Below are 15,302 nucleotides of genomic sequence, written 5' to 3' on the forward strand. Positions count from 1 at the left end.
AGCAGAGTGGCTTAGGGGCTCCGTTTGCGTGTTCACAGACATGTGCTCCCGTCTTGGTCTCATTAGCGGCTGTCGCGGGATTGTGGTGTGCTAGCTCCTTGCCTAGTATGAAGTTTACGACGCTAACACACAGCATGTTCACGTTTTTCCGCGCTACATGTCATTTGCATGACGGCCGAGTTGAAAACGAGACGTATGTCTGTGTTCTTTGCGTTTGTGTGTTGTAAATTACTTTCTATTGTGGAAGTTCTGGGAGTCTTATTACGCAAGGAGTGCGAACGTAAACATAAACACATGTCTGTGTGAATCAGCTACCGTATGTTGCGACGCTCTTCCGTGTGGTAGACTGATGCATGGTGCGCATTTATTGCTGTACTGTTGTAAAAACCATTTGTTTATTCACTCAATAAAAATGTACGGCTTCTTCGCCGCAGTACATTTTAATTACGCGGTGAAGCATACTAAAAGTGGGAGGGGGCCGCTATCAGCCAGCATAGTATGTCCACTTAGGCGACCTGAGAGGCGGCGGGTGCGCGAGTGTATAATTAAAGAACTCTTATTATGTCCGGTGACAGTGGCCCCTTTTCACTTTTAGTATGTTTCACCGCAGTACATTGCTTAGGCTTCACCGCGAAATATTAGTGTATTGCGAGAAAGATAATCGTAAAAACCTAATTATGCAACGTTTCTTTTGTACCTTGCTACACCGCAATACAGGGGTGTAAATAAGCATCATGCAGTAAAGCATACTAAGAGTGGAAAGGGCACATAGGTTTACACTGTGCTCATTATTTTCAATTGTGACATAATTTGCAAGTGCATCTGTGCTCGTGGTAAGCTTCATTGACAATTCTTTGTACATTACAAATTAATATTGCAGGGAAGCTTACTAAAGCACATTCGCCATTATGGTATGTGTTATTCACCTTCCATGCAGGAGCACAATGTGGATTCTTGCCCCTGCTTTTGGCTGGACTGCACATGCTCTTTGAGAAATGATTCATTTCATTGATTCATTCTTTGATTAAGCGCGACACCTAGCAATGGGTAGCCCAAATATAGATTTGAGAACACCAAAACGAATTCAGCAGTAAGAAGCTAAAGGGTTGTTTCGGTGTAGAGCAGTGGCCAAGTCTGGATATGAAAGAGGAGGAAGAAAAGCCGAGTCTTTCCACTTCAACACTGGGAGGCACAACTCCCACAAATAAATACGACTCTTACTTATTTTACTTTTAAGATTACCGACTTGCATTGGCAAGTGTTTCACAAATGCTGCATGAAGTAAGCTTTCTGCGCATATTTCACCAGCTACTGCATCATTGTTTCACATTATGAGTGAAACTGCAATTTTCTTTATGCCACAACTTGCCCAATCTTGTGTTTTGCAGTAGGATGTTAGCAGTGCTATTAAGGCACTTAAATACTCATGCATAGTAGTAGAGAGAAAAAAATAAAAGTAAGAAAGCAGTGGCTTTTCGTGCGTAGACTATGCATACACCTGGTGATCTTATGATCATTTTTTCCCTATCTGCTAAACCATTCTAAACAAGAAAAGTTTATACACAGACCACAACTAAACCACACGTATTGTTGGTAAGCAAAGTATATTTATTCGGTGACATTTTCTGCAGCCCTGCTATTGGGCTTTCCTTCCTTCATTTTCACCTGTGCAGATTCATTAAGAGGTGATGAAACAGTTTGACAATTTTAATCGCTGAAAGCCTTAAAGCCTTTTTCAGGTTGTTTATTCTTGGTTTCAGACTCTGCACATTGCATGTTTTCTGTGTTTGTTGCTTTTTCTTTATGGGTAGGGCATGTCAACATTTTTTACACCATGTCAAGTATGTGGTGCCATAGACTGTTCTTAGATGGAGTCTTGCCCTTTCATTCTGTACAATATGATGTCGTTTTTTGTTGTGTCCAAGGCCGTTTTACAGCGTGATTGTAGCATTTTGCTAAGTTTTGCCTCTGTCACCCAAGCTTGAAAGATTGCTACCCACTGCTGGTGGCATGACACATGTGACATTTCTTGAAAAGAATATTAGGTAAATTTTGGTGTGGGTGGGAATCATACCTGGGCCTCCGGAGTGCGAGACAAGCACACTTCCCCAATGCCACGGTTGCTCCACGGTTCTGATGGGCTAAATGAGCGCCCAGTGTGTGCATCCTTGTGCACGTCACGTCGCAGCGCTAGTGCGTGCGTCGTTGTGCACGTGGCAGTGCAGCCAATGGGTAGGAGGTGACGCCACGTCACGAGTGTATAAAGTGAGTGCGTATAATAAAAAGCATTAATGTCCAATTAAATGTCGCTGAGTGGTCTATTGAATTATGAACTCCTTGTGGGCATATGAGGACACTAAGATGCTTGGCACATTTTCATTTGGTCTCACCAAGGCACAGAAAAGCGGCCGAGAGCTTGCACAGACAAGGAATGTGGACAAAAAAAAAGCATTTCAGCAAAAGGACTAATGCTTTCGCATTCCCACACATAAGCAGTCATAAGTGTCCCTGCCGAATTTATTATATCAGTATTGCCTTGCGTGGGGCAATTCTAACTCTCCAATTATTGTAATTGAAATTCTCTGCTGAATCCTGTGATTGAACCCTTCACTGATATATAGGGTGTCCCAGCTCACTGATATATAGGGTGTCCCAGCTAACTTTGGACAGAGTTTAAATATATGCGAATGCCACACAGCTGGACAGAACCAAGGTAATGTTGTTTGCCGACACTTGGAGATACTCGCATTACTTCTTTTTCGTTCTACCTAAATACATAATTAGTCCTAATTAATTATTCAGCTTCTCAAATATTGTTGTTAGATTAAAAGTGTCAATGAGAAAATTGCCATAAAAGGAAGTGTTGTCACTTATCCTGTGCACTGGTTCTCTCTTTGAATTGCAATTTGTTGCCTATATTTGCTCTTTTGTTGCATTTCAGATTAGGAATGGCTATCATAATTGACATTTAACCATATTGCACACAATGTGGATCATATGTAATTGCTATATATGGCCACCATAAATATAATAGAAGTTAATAATTCAAGAATAGTGCCTTTGCATGGTGATGCAGCTATGAATTGTGGCTATAAGGTACCAGCACTGCAGGTAGCACTGTTTGTGCAGAATATAGTTCAACTCTGCTACTTTCAAACATCATTGTTTTTATCTGCATTTATATAGCTCCAGTTTCTATGAACAACACACATCTGGTGGAAGAGTGGCTTGCACCTGCAGTTGGGTCCAATTAATAGCCAAATTTCTGCCCGTTTTCATGTTATTAGCATATTAGTAAAGGCAGTCGTTTTTATAGTAGCCTGGTTGCCCAGTGTAGAAGCCGCTGCAGGGTGTCAGGATCTCATACACATCTTCAGCTTTGCAGGGGACACAGCATCTGGCACATAGTTTGTCACAGGCCATGTATTCGGGGCAAGTTGAGTATTCACTAGCAAAGGTAAAACCAAGCTTGTTGGATATGAAGTAAACCACCTATATACTCAGTGGCCTTCATTTCGTGTGACATATGTGGTTATAGCGACCCTTGTTTTAAGCACTTCTTGTCCAGCAGTGGTCGTTTGCTTTTGAAACACTCAGGATAGCTTTCAGCAAGCTGGACAGGAATAACACTGAAAAACCAGCAGATGTTAATTGTCGCACTTATCATGCGAAGCTTCGTACAGTATGATGAGGGCGTAAATAAATGAGGGTGTTCCTCAAGGCCTTGTAGCACATGTCACGAGTTTGAAGGAACATGATTTATGGCACTTTTTTGATCGCATGCCATAGGTTTAGCAGGTGTGGCCATGGTTGAAGTGCGGTGCAAGGTCAAGAAAACAGATATCTATGAGCAGCACCCTGGTAAAGGAGACTCTGGGAAAACTAGTGGGAAGCCTGTTGAACATCTGGTTGACCCACTGGCTGGCTCCATCAGGCAAAGTATGATAAAGAGAAGGAAGTCATCAACACATCAGAAGGTTTTTACATCTAAACACTGTGTTAAGGCCATAACATGCCAACAAGTCTTAGTGCGCAGGCTATGCACGACCAACTACATATGCCTTCTGTTCGGACATTGCTCATTGTAACTAACAAGGATGGAGTGGACAAAAAAAGAACAGCAGCTCCATTAATTTGGTTTCACTGGTATCAACAGTGTTTTGTAAGTGTAAATTGCCATACTCCCCAATGCCTTCTTGGGTGACATCAGCAAGGACCAGCTTGAGGCAAGGGGTAATAGAAGTCTTTACAAGCTAAACATGCATGCATGCATGGAGAGCACATTGTGTCCAAAAAGTAGGCACTTCACAGGGGCACTGGAGAAGGAACAGATTATTAACAGTGGGCAAAGACAAGCTACTAAACACCCAACACTGTTGCATGTAACGACCTCTGAAACAATCCCTCTTAAAGAGGAAATCATCTTTGTGTATCCATAAAGAGGGCACATGGGCAAAGCCCCTTCAGTAATGCTGCCAGCTTCAAAAGCCCACTTTGCACATCCTGAATGCTTCCTTCTTATGATTTTGCTGGGTGCAAGCATTCTACTGTCCAAAAGCTGTCATTGAGAGCACTGTTGGTTTGGTGGCAATACAGTTCAGAAGCGATTGCAACAAACCTCCTTTCCTAGTTGGCCTGGATGCTCACGGTGCTTATGAAGCAGCACCATGAGGCAAGCAAGGTGAACGGATGCCTCGAAGTCCTTGTTTGTTTATCACACTGTTCTGTTAGTAACAACCATGAGACTTGAAACCAATAAGCTCAAGTTAGGCACTCGCGTGCTTACTGCGGAGGATCCATAAAAAGCACAAATACAGAAAACTCAGGGAAAGGATAAAGCACCATTTAACACTTAGTATTGCTGCAGCTACCCCCTTCTTTTATTTTGTCTGGTCGTGCTACATCTATTTACTATATGTAGGCATGAACTTAGGTGATGTTCCCAATCAGTGTCTAATTTTTATATACACTACGTGCTGGTTCAAAGAGGCTCGAAACACTGCAACGGAAGCTTCAAGTAGAAAAGGTGCCTGGAAGAAAAAAAAAAAGCTGTGCTGCAACCATCTCGGCAACATCTTGTCCCCTTAATAAAAATTGTGCTATCACATCACTTCATACTAGGCAAGGAGCTAGCACACCACAATCCCGCGACAGCAGCTAATGAGACCAAGACGGGAGCACATGTCTGTGAATTCGCAAACGGAGCCCCTAAGCCACTCTGCTACTCCGCCACCCCCTCTGCACGGCTGCACCACTCGTTTCAAGCACAGCACACCAAACACACATTCAGCGCTGAACAGTGGGCGGTCGACGCAGTTGCATTTACATGACTTGCAGCGAGCAGCTCATCCCTCGATGTCCGCTAAGCAAAGTCAGACACGGCGACGCCACATCGCGGTTCGCTGCCAAGGCGCTAGGCCACTTAATTATTTCAATTGTCACCACCGCCGGGTTTTCAAGAAAGCACGGGTCACACAACGCAGATTCTGTACTGCCAGAGCTCACCGAGGCCAAAGCCGCACTGCCGCACCACCACTACTCACGGCTTTCCGCCAAGTAACATAGAACCTACAACCAACACACAAGCAACGCACGTACAATCACATGAGCAATGTTGAACAACGCGCGGTCCAGAGAACGATCATGCCGAGGACGAACACGCCACGGCGTCGTTCGGCGCCAGCATCGCGCCCTCTCAAAAATCCCTAAACGATGCTGTCCCTAGGCACCTAGGATCAGGTCACGTGAGGGATTTTTGGACAGCGTTGCCAGATCGCTTCAACCACAGGTGGCCAAATTGGCCTCCGCAGTTGCCCAAATGTAGGCAAAAGCGAAACTTTGGGTAGCCCAAAAGTAGCCAAAAAGCTTTGTCTTTTTGTGAAGTCATTTCTTAAGCATATTAAATTAATTTGCGGCAAGAATACCTTAACCGTTACCGTAACCGTTACCTTCTTCCTACACCAATTAAAGGACTAATATATAACGCCTTATTCGCCTCTCATATCAATTATTGTCACCTCGTACGGGGCACTACAACTGATACGAATTTAAGCAAATTATTTTTATTGCGGAAAAGGATAGCACGCGTCCTCGCAAATGTTCCGTACGATACACACACCGAGCATTTCTTTGACAAGTTTAAAATTATCACAGTGCACATAATTTATAGGCGTCTACTTTTGCAGAAGCTTTATCACATGAACTGGAAAAGCGATCTATCCCTTGTTAAATTATCACGCTTAGAAGGACGTGTCCCCTCACGTTTAACAGGAAACACAAAACCCTGGACAGTGCACCATTTTAGAACTAATTACAGCCCACAAATGCTAAAAAACAACTTACCAAGGCTTTTAAATGCTTACAACAAATCTGGAATTAATATATGTGCCCTTACCCCATCAGAATTTTCTCGACTTAATGAGCAGCACTAATATTCATGTTTATACGGTTAGCTATTTCAGGAGTGCAGATTAGTTGAGTGTACAGATTTTTGTTTACATTTATATTACATATATATGTGTATATATGTTTTTTTTCCCCTCCGTGATGTGTGAAACGTTTTGTAACTTCTCTACGCGCAAATATTCACTTTTCATTTCTCATGCATTCTTGCAAAACTGTGTATTTTTGTATTGTTAAAAACATGCGGCATCTCCGCGCTGCCCATGTCTTGTGATCATAGGGGGCAGGGTGCTTTTAAATCGCGAGACACATGGTGCGATTTTGGGTGCAATCGGTCGTACGACCATTCGCATCGGCAGCCGCACTCAACAGGTTCCCAACCAAATCCGCCGCACGCGGCGCCGAATCGCACACCGCGCTTGCGACCAACTTGCTCGTGCCATAGAGAAAGAAAAAAAAGTCGTGCATCCATGCGGCATGACTACCGCATCGGTCGGACGACCGCAGCCAATGACAGCGCCGGTAGCGTGAACGTCATGGCCACGTGGTAGACCCGGCGGGGCGGGGCCGGCGAGCAGGCGCCTCGCCGCTCCGATCTCGTCTGTTTCTTCTTTCCCCTGGTCGAAACGCGGGCCTCTTTCTCCGCTGACATAAATCGGCTACAATTTGTTTCTGACACGAAATAACTTCTAGAATAAAGTGACCTCGAAAGAGTGCGTGTTATAAAACGTTGTGCGAAATAGTAAATCGTTGGCGTGATTTCTACTCGGACGCGGTCAGCGCAGACGCGCCAGCAATCGTCTGTATACGAAGCGGCTCGCCTGACTGGCGTGTTTACTCATCGCTACTAACGGCACCGGGAAAACTAACCGTACTTTCACGCAAGAGAAAATGTTCCGGCATTGATTGTGCTGACGAATTTAGGCGCTTTATTACGAGCTGCGGACGCATCGCAAGGACCCTCGGCCCCGGATAGACGGCCGGCGAGCTAGGCCTACATCGTGTCCCAGCGATCGTAAGCTCGCCTGGCATGCTCGTTCGCTTCTGTCGGCGCCAATGAAATCAAATGTGCTGCAATTTAAGCGTGACATAACTGTGTACACGTTGTGCCGACTAACATAGGCGCTTCCTTATACGAGCTGCAAGCGACCGTGTCACAAGCGCCACCAGTGTGGGATTCGATGGCCCAGCGAGCTATGCCTGCCGGCTCCTGGCCATCGGCGGCTGTCAACGGATCCGGTACTGCTAACGCGGCCTTGCGGAAACACGTCTACAGTGCTCGCATAGACGTGTTTATATTGTCATCGTTTGTTTGAAACAAGATAGCTGTGCAAATACGGTTGCTTTCACTTTCTGTTCGAAGTTACGCAGCATTCCGAACTTCCGTGCAGGCGCGCCGGTTCTGGGCGGAGCTACCCGCCGCTCGCTCATTCGTACCATGTGTCCCGAATAGCCGCATGCGGCAAGTCCCACACGACGTGCCGTACGACAGATCGCACGGAAAATCGCACCATTTCGCCGTGGCCGTGCTCCGAGGAGGCGCATGACATCACACCACGTTCCTCGTCGTTGCGTTCGCCTCCGCTCGCGTCGCCAGCTGCATCGCATGCCTGATAACATGTCGGAGGATTGAAAAGGAGAGCTCGCGTGCGCCGCAACCGCAGTTGAGACGGCAGTATGGACGGCGACAATTCTGACAAGCAGGAGGAGGCCTGGAATCGACATCGGAACCAGATGAAGAGGAAACGAATCGCCCAGTAAACAGACGAACAGCGCACCGAACGACTGGCCAAACGCCGCAACATAGCTAGACAACCAGACTAACCTGGACTTGCAATCAAGATTAACCAAGGCTAACCATGCTATATGCCTTAGCTTTCGCTACGTATATTCTGGCATAGCCGAGCTAAGCCACGGCCAATTTTTTAAGCTGCACTTGCAGCTTTTTTTCCTTTTCTCCTCCAATCTGTTGGAAATAAAGATATATTCAAATTCAAAAACATTAGCTTTTCCACGCATGACCACGTATGACCACGCATGAAATCCGCGCGCATCGCCACGGAGCCCATGCGGAAAGGAAAAGAGATGCTGCACAAGCGCAAGAAGTGCAGAAACGCAGACATGCAGGCAAATTCATATTAAGGCAAATGCGGTCTTCATGGCAAATGCAATGTATTATTTTTTCCAGAGCAGCAAGCAATCGCGAAAAAAACAACACAAAAATAGCACTGCGCAATAAACACGCTACGCAATGGCATGCATTCAGGCGTTCAGTATTATTACTTACAGCTCATGATAATTTCGCTTAACACCACACAATGCCCTAAACGGAAAACTACAAAAAATTTCAAGACAAAATCTAACACAATAGATGGCGGTTGGTACAAAATCTAGTACGATATATTGACATAAAAAGTATGCTATGATTAAGCTCACAAGCTTATTGAGAAGCAGAACTGCTTGGTCCGTACAAAATGTCAGAGCTCAAACGGGACAAAAGTTCTTGGCCCGGTGCAATGTTTTATTTTTCCCAGAGCAGCAAGAAATCACGAAGAGAACAATAACAACAACAAAAAAAAAATAGCACTGCGCAATAAACACGCTAAGCAATGGCATGCATTCAGGCGTTCAGTATTATTACTTACAGCTCATAATAATTTCGCTTAACACCACACAATGCACTCAACGGAATACTACAAAAAAATTCAAGACAAAATCTAACACAATAGATGGCGGTTGGTACAAAATCTAGTACGATATATAGACATAAAAAGTATGCTATTATTAAGCATCACAAGCTTATTGAGAAGCAGAACTGCTTGGTCCGTACAAAGTGTCAGAGCTCAAACGGGACGAAAATTCTTGGCCCGGTTTAAAATTCTTGCAGCAACCTCCGTTCCAGGCCAGGCCAAACTTCACATGGAGGAGCGCTACCAATGTCTCGTTCGACATTCTATTTCGAAGGTCGGTTTTAATGAGCGAGACCTGGCTAAATTAACACTCGTTCGACGGGTGCATTTGAATGAATGTGTGTGATTTAGTGGCGCAAGGGCCAGATATGGCCAAAGAGCGCCAAGACAGTGTTAGTGATTTCGCGGTAGAATGATGAGTTCTGTGAAGAGGATGTGACTTGGCTGTAAAGTGGCCTAAAAATAGTCGCTGTAAAGTGTGTAAAATCTACGTGCTATAAGATTATGGCGATGACTAATGATGAGTACTATGAACATTAAAATCCATCGTAGAAGAATGGTGCAAAATAGAAAATATATAAGACGGTAAAATTTCTTGGAGCACTGCTGCCTCGCCAGAGCCCTTGAAACACAAGGGCCTAGATGCACGTGCTATGCGAAAGAGCTATCACAGCGCAATCCTCTGAAGAGAGGACCCGCTACGAACATGTTGGGCTAAAAACATGCAATACAACATCTTTCAGAAAACTTAGGACTGCGTTGGTGTCAAATAAAGGTTCTGGCCCGAGTATAGCATTAGGAGATGTAGGGGCATGTGCTGCCGGTATGCTAGGGAAAAATGTTTCCTTCTTTCAGATTCGGCTGCCCGACACTCCAGGAGGACGTGGAGGACGGTCAGCCTCTCCCCGCATCTACCGCAGGTTGGAGGATCATTTTCAGTGAGTAGAAAGTTATGCGTGCCATATGTGTGTCCTATTCTGAGGCGACAGAATAGGACATCTGTTCGCCGTGATTTTGTTACGGAGGGCCAAGAACCTAACTGTGGCTTTATCATGTGCAGTTTGTTATTTACTTCTGCGTCCCACATACGTTGCCAGGGGTTTCGCAGTTTTCTTCTTAAGAAACGCTTCAGGTCTGTGACAGGGACCGAAGCAGCAGGACTAACTGCATGCAATGAAGTTGATGTGGCCATCTGGTCCCCTAGAACGTTTCCCTCGATGCCCCTATGTCCAGGCACCCAGTATATAATGATATGTTGGTTAGATATATATGCTTTACACAGTACGGAGTAGAGTTAACTAATTACCGGATTTTTGTGGTTACAGAAAGACATCAAGGCCTTCACAACACTAAGGGAGTCCGTATATATAACTGATTTCTGGAGTTTTGATTTATTTATCAGCTTTACGACCGACAGCAGTGCGTAAGCATCAGCCGTAAAGATACTAGTTTACGGATGCAGTACATCGGTTTCCGAGGAGGATGGACCGACGGCTGCATAGGACACCCCGTCGTGTGACTTCGATGCGTCTGTGTAGAACTCCGTGCAGGAGTATTTATGCTGGAGTTCCCGGAAATGCATCTGGATTTCAATCTCTGGAGCATGCTTTGTGACTTCCACGAAAGATATATCACATTGTATGAGCTGCCACTCCCAAGGAGGTAGCAGCTTGGCTGGATGCATTAGGCGAAGCTGAAGGTGTGGAACATGCATTTCTTCACTAAGCTCCCTCACACGCAGCGAGAAAGGCTGTCTTACGGAGGGACGATTATGAAAGAGTGTAGCATATGTCATCTCGTTAACGGTATTATAACACGGATGTTGAGGATTAGAGTGGACTTTCAGAAAATATGTTTGGCTGATGTATGTTCTCTGGATATGAAGTGACCACTCATTCGATTCTGCATATAAACTTTGTATGGGACTCGTTCTTAAAGCGCCAGTGGCCAGTCGGATTCCTAGATGGTGGACTGGGTCTAGCATCTTTAGTGCGCTCGGGGCGGCAGAGTGATAAATCATGGCACCATAGTCTAGTCGTGATCGAATGAGGCTTTTATAGAGATTAATTAAACACTTCCTGTCACTACCCCATGTAGTCTGGGATAGAAGTTTCATTATGTTCATTGTTTTTAGACATTGTTCTTTAAGATGTTTAATTTGGGGGATGAAAGTGAGTCTGTAGTCAAGTATAACACCTAGAAATTTGTGCTCTTTGTTTACAGGTATTTGTTGTCCAGCCAGTTCTAAGCAAGGATCTGAGATCATTCCTCTCTTTCTTGTAAACAGAACGCAAGAGCTTTTGCTAGGATTGATCTTAAATCCATTCTTGTCTGTCCACATTGAGACTTTGTTCAGGCCATGCTGTACCTGTCTCTCGCACACTGCGAAGTTACAGGATTTGAAAGCTATTTGTATGTCGTCCACGTAGACAGAATAAAAGATTGCCGGTGGTAATGAAGCGCGAAGCGTGTTCATCTTCACGATGAAGAGTGTGCAGCTGAGCACGCCTCCTTGGGGTACACCCGTTTCTTGCGTAAAAGGACGCGAAAGTACATTACCGACTTTTACCCGGAAAGTACGACTCGACAGATAGCTTTCTATTACGTTTAGCATATTACCATGGATGCCCATTTCTGACAAGTCTCTTAAGATTCCGTAACGCCACGTTGTATCATACGCCTTTTCCATATCGAGAAATATCGATAGGAAGAACTGTTTATGTATAAATGCATCCCGGATATTTGCTTCTACACGTATAAGATGGTCAGTTGTGGAGCGCCCTTCTCGGAAGCCGCACTGATAAGGATCAAGCATTTTGCTCTGTTCAAGGAAATGAATGAGTCGCCGATTTATCATTTTTTCAAACACCTTACAAATACAACTTGTGAGTGCTATCGGGCGGTAGCTTGCCACTGAGGAAGGGTCTTTGCCTTGTTTCAAAACAGGGACCACAATGGCTTCCTTCCAAGCGGTTGGAAGGCACCCTGCATCCCAGATGGTGTTGAAAAGTGTGAGTAGTGTAACTTGCGTGTCATTGTGTAAGTTTTTGAGCATTTCATACATGATCCTATCAGATCCCGGTGCAGAGCTCTTGCATGCGCTCAAGGCAGCTCTCAACTCGGCAGCACTAAAAGGACAGTTGTACAGTTCATTATGTCGACATTTTCTGATGAGTGGCATGCATTTTTCTATTTGTTTATATTTAAGGAAGGATTGCGAATAATGGTTTGAACTTGATACACTCTCAAAATGCTCCCCAAGTGAGTCAGCCTGATCTTGCAGTGTATCGCCCTGTGTATTTACTAGAGGGAGGGAATATGTTTGCCGGCCTCTAATCCTATTAACCCTGTACCAGGCTTTGGCCTCATCGCTAAACGAGTTAATACTCGATAAAAACTTGTGCCAACTTTCTCTTCTGGCCTGTCGGCGGGTTCTCCTACCTTGGGACATTACTTTTTTAAAGTTGACAAGATTCTCTGCAGTGGGCGAAGCGCGTAGCTGCCCCCACGCTTTGTTCTGATTCCTACGTGCGATTATGCATTCATCGTTCCACCACGGGACATGCCGTTTGCATGCCGAGCCACTTACTTCACGTATGCATTTAGATGCGCCATCTATTATGAAGGCTGTAAAATACTGCACAGCAGCATCAATTCCTAACGAGGACATGTCATCCCATGATATAATAGTTAGGGTTCGGAATTTCTCCCAGTCAGCAGTGTCCAGCTTCCACCTAGGAGCATGTGGTGGATATTCGTTTTCTTTAGGTGATCTTAGCAGTATGGGGAAGTGGTCACTTCCGTAAGGATTGTTGTTAACTTCCCATTCAAGTTCAGACAGTAGTGACGGGGAAACTAGGCTAAGATCAATTGAAGAAAACTTTTTGTTTGCAAGACAGTAATATGTGGGTGCCTTCTTATTCAGCAGACACGCACCAGAAGAAATAAGGAACTGTTCAAAAAGACGACCTCGCGCATCTGTACGAGAGTCGCCCCACAGGGAGTTGTGTGCATTGAAATCGCCAAGAACAACATAAGATTCTGGCAATTGATCTATAAAGGATTGGAATTCAGGTTTCGTTAATTTGTAATGGGGGGTAATGTAAAGAGAGCTAATGGTGACGAGTTTGTTTAGGAGAACAGCTCCAACCGCCACTGCTTCAATAGGCGTTTGTAGCTGTAAAAGTTGACACGCAACGCTCTTATGGATAACAATGGCGACACCGCCCGATGATGCGACAGCATCATCGCGATCTTTGCGAAAAGTTACATACTGTCGGAGAAAGCTTGTGTGTTCGTGTTTTAAGTGTGTTTCCTGTAAACACAGCCCTTTTGGATTGTGTTTTTGGATGAGTTCCTGCACATCATCAAGGTTTCTAAGAAGACCTCTGACGTTCCATTGAATTATTTGTGTATCCATAACGGAAGTCAATAGGTGCTGTGTGTACGGAAACGGAAGTTATGCCTTAGATTACAGAGCTCTTTCGAAGCCCTGTAATCGGGGTTTTGCCCTTTCTGGAGCGTTCGAGGGAGCCTCGCCGCTCCTTAGGCGCTTGGTGCGCCTTGAGGATAGATGTAGTGTCCATTGCCTCTTGTGAGGCGCCGGACATGTGCGCTTGCGAGCGAGAATTTATCAGCGAGGGTCCCGCCTTGGAGGGCAAGACCCCTGCGCCCACCAGCCCGGAGGTCGATGGGGCTCCCTGAGGGATTTGGCTGCGCCTGCTGTTGCCAACGCTGGGAGGGGTCGGGGAGGTTGGGGCAGCCTCGGCTGCGCCCACCTTCGGGGTCGCTGGCCCCGTCTGGTGGGTTGACGGAGCAGCGCTAGCTGCAACCGCCGCGGGGGCAGATGGCGTAACTGCCGACTCGCTGGTTGTGGGTCGGACAGCCGCCGGTGGCCGTTGTGTCGCTGCCCCCTGACGTGTCACATCGGTAAATCTTTTCTTGTGCAGGTATGAAACCCGCCTGCGTGCCTCCTTGAATGAGATATTCTGTTTTACTTTGATCGTTACGATTTCTTTTTCTTTCTTCCAGGACGGACACGACCACGAGTACGCGGCGTGCTCCCCATCACAGTTTACACAGTGGAGAGCGTTCTCACAAGCTTCAGAGGTGTGTTCGGGTGCACTGCATTTCGCACAAGTTTGGCGTCCTCGGCAGCTCTGCGAACTGTGGCCGAAGCGCTCGCATTTAAAACAACGGAGTGGGTTGGGCACGTACGGCCTGACACGGAGTTTGATGTACCCGGCCTCGATTGACTCGGGCAGGACACTTGAACCAAAGGTGATTATTAGGTGCTTGGTCTGGATCTCTTTACCATCTCGCCTCATTTTAATTCTTCTGACATTGATAACATTTTGCCCACTGAAGCCCTCCAGGAGTTCCGCTTCAGTAAGCTCAAGCAGATCCGACACAACACCGCGGGTGGTGTTCATTGTACGGTGCGGGGTTATTGTTATGTGGGTCTCCCCAAATGACACTAGTTTCGGTAGTTTCTCATATTGTTTCAGATCGCGGATTTCCAAGAGGAGGTCACCGCTTGCCATCCTCGACACCTTGTAACCTGGACCAAAAACATCAGTCCAGGAGTTTGAGACAAGGAATGGAGAAATGTTTCGCACTGCTTTGTTTGGCTTTTCAGAATGAATAACGTGGAAGCGGGGAAAATTCTGGGTTTGGCGTCCGAAAAACTTGAAGACATCTTCGGTGCGCCCTCGTTTCTGAGGGCGATCAACAAAGGAGGGGAAAGAAGTTTCCACGAAAAAATATGTACATTCGGCAACAGCGCCGACCGCCCACCACGGAGCCCAACGAGGGGATGCGGCAGAGCTTGCATACAAGTCTGCACGACGCCAGTCATACGCCGTTACTATAACCGAATATGGTCTACCCAAGGTTGTATAGCCACACAGGGTTAACCCTTGCCGCCAGGAGAAAGGAAGTAAAAAGAAGAGAGAAGGAGACAGGAAAGGTCAAAAAGTGAGAGATAAAGACGAAGATTCGAAGAGGGAGAGACAGGAAAAGGCGACTGCCGATGTCCTCCAGGTGAGTCAGTCTGGAGGTGCCGTCTATGTGAAGCCGAGGCCGAAGAGGTGTGTTGCCTCCGCCGGGGGGCCTTAATGGTCCAAGCACCCAGCATCGGCTCAACCCCCAGGATCCCCTTTTCCCAGACACGGCTAAGCCGCGCACGGCTACACGCGGCAGGGTCCAACC

Source organism: Dermacentor andersoni, chromosome 10 (assembly GCF_023375885.2).
Source record: "Dermacentor andersoni chromosome 10, qqDerAnde1_hic_scaffold, whole genome shotgun sequence".
NCBI lineage: Eukaryota > Metazoa > Arthropoda > Arachnida > Ixodida > Ixodidae > Dermacentor > Dermacentor andersoni.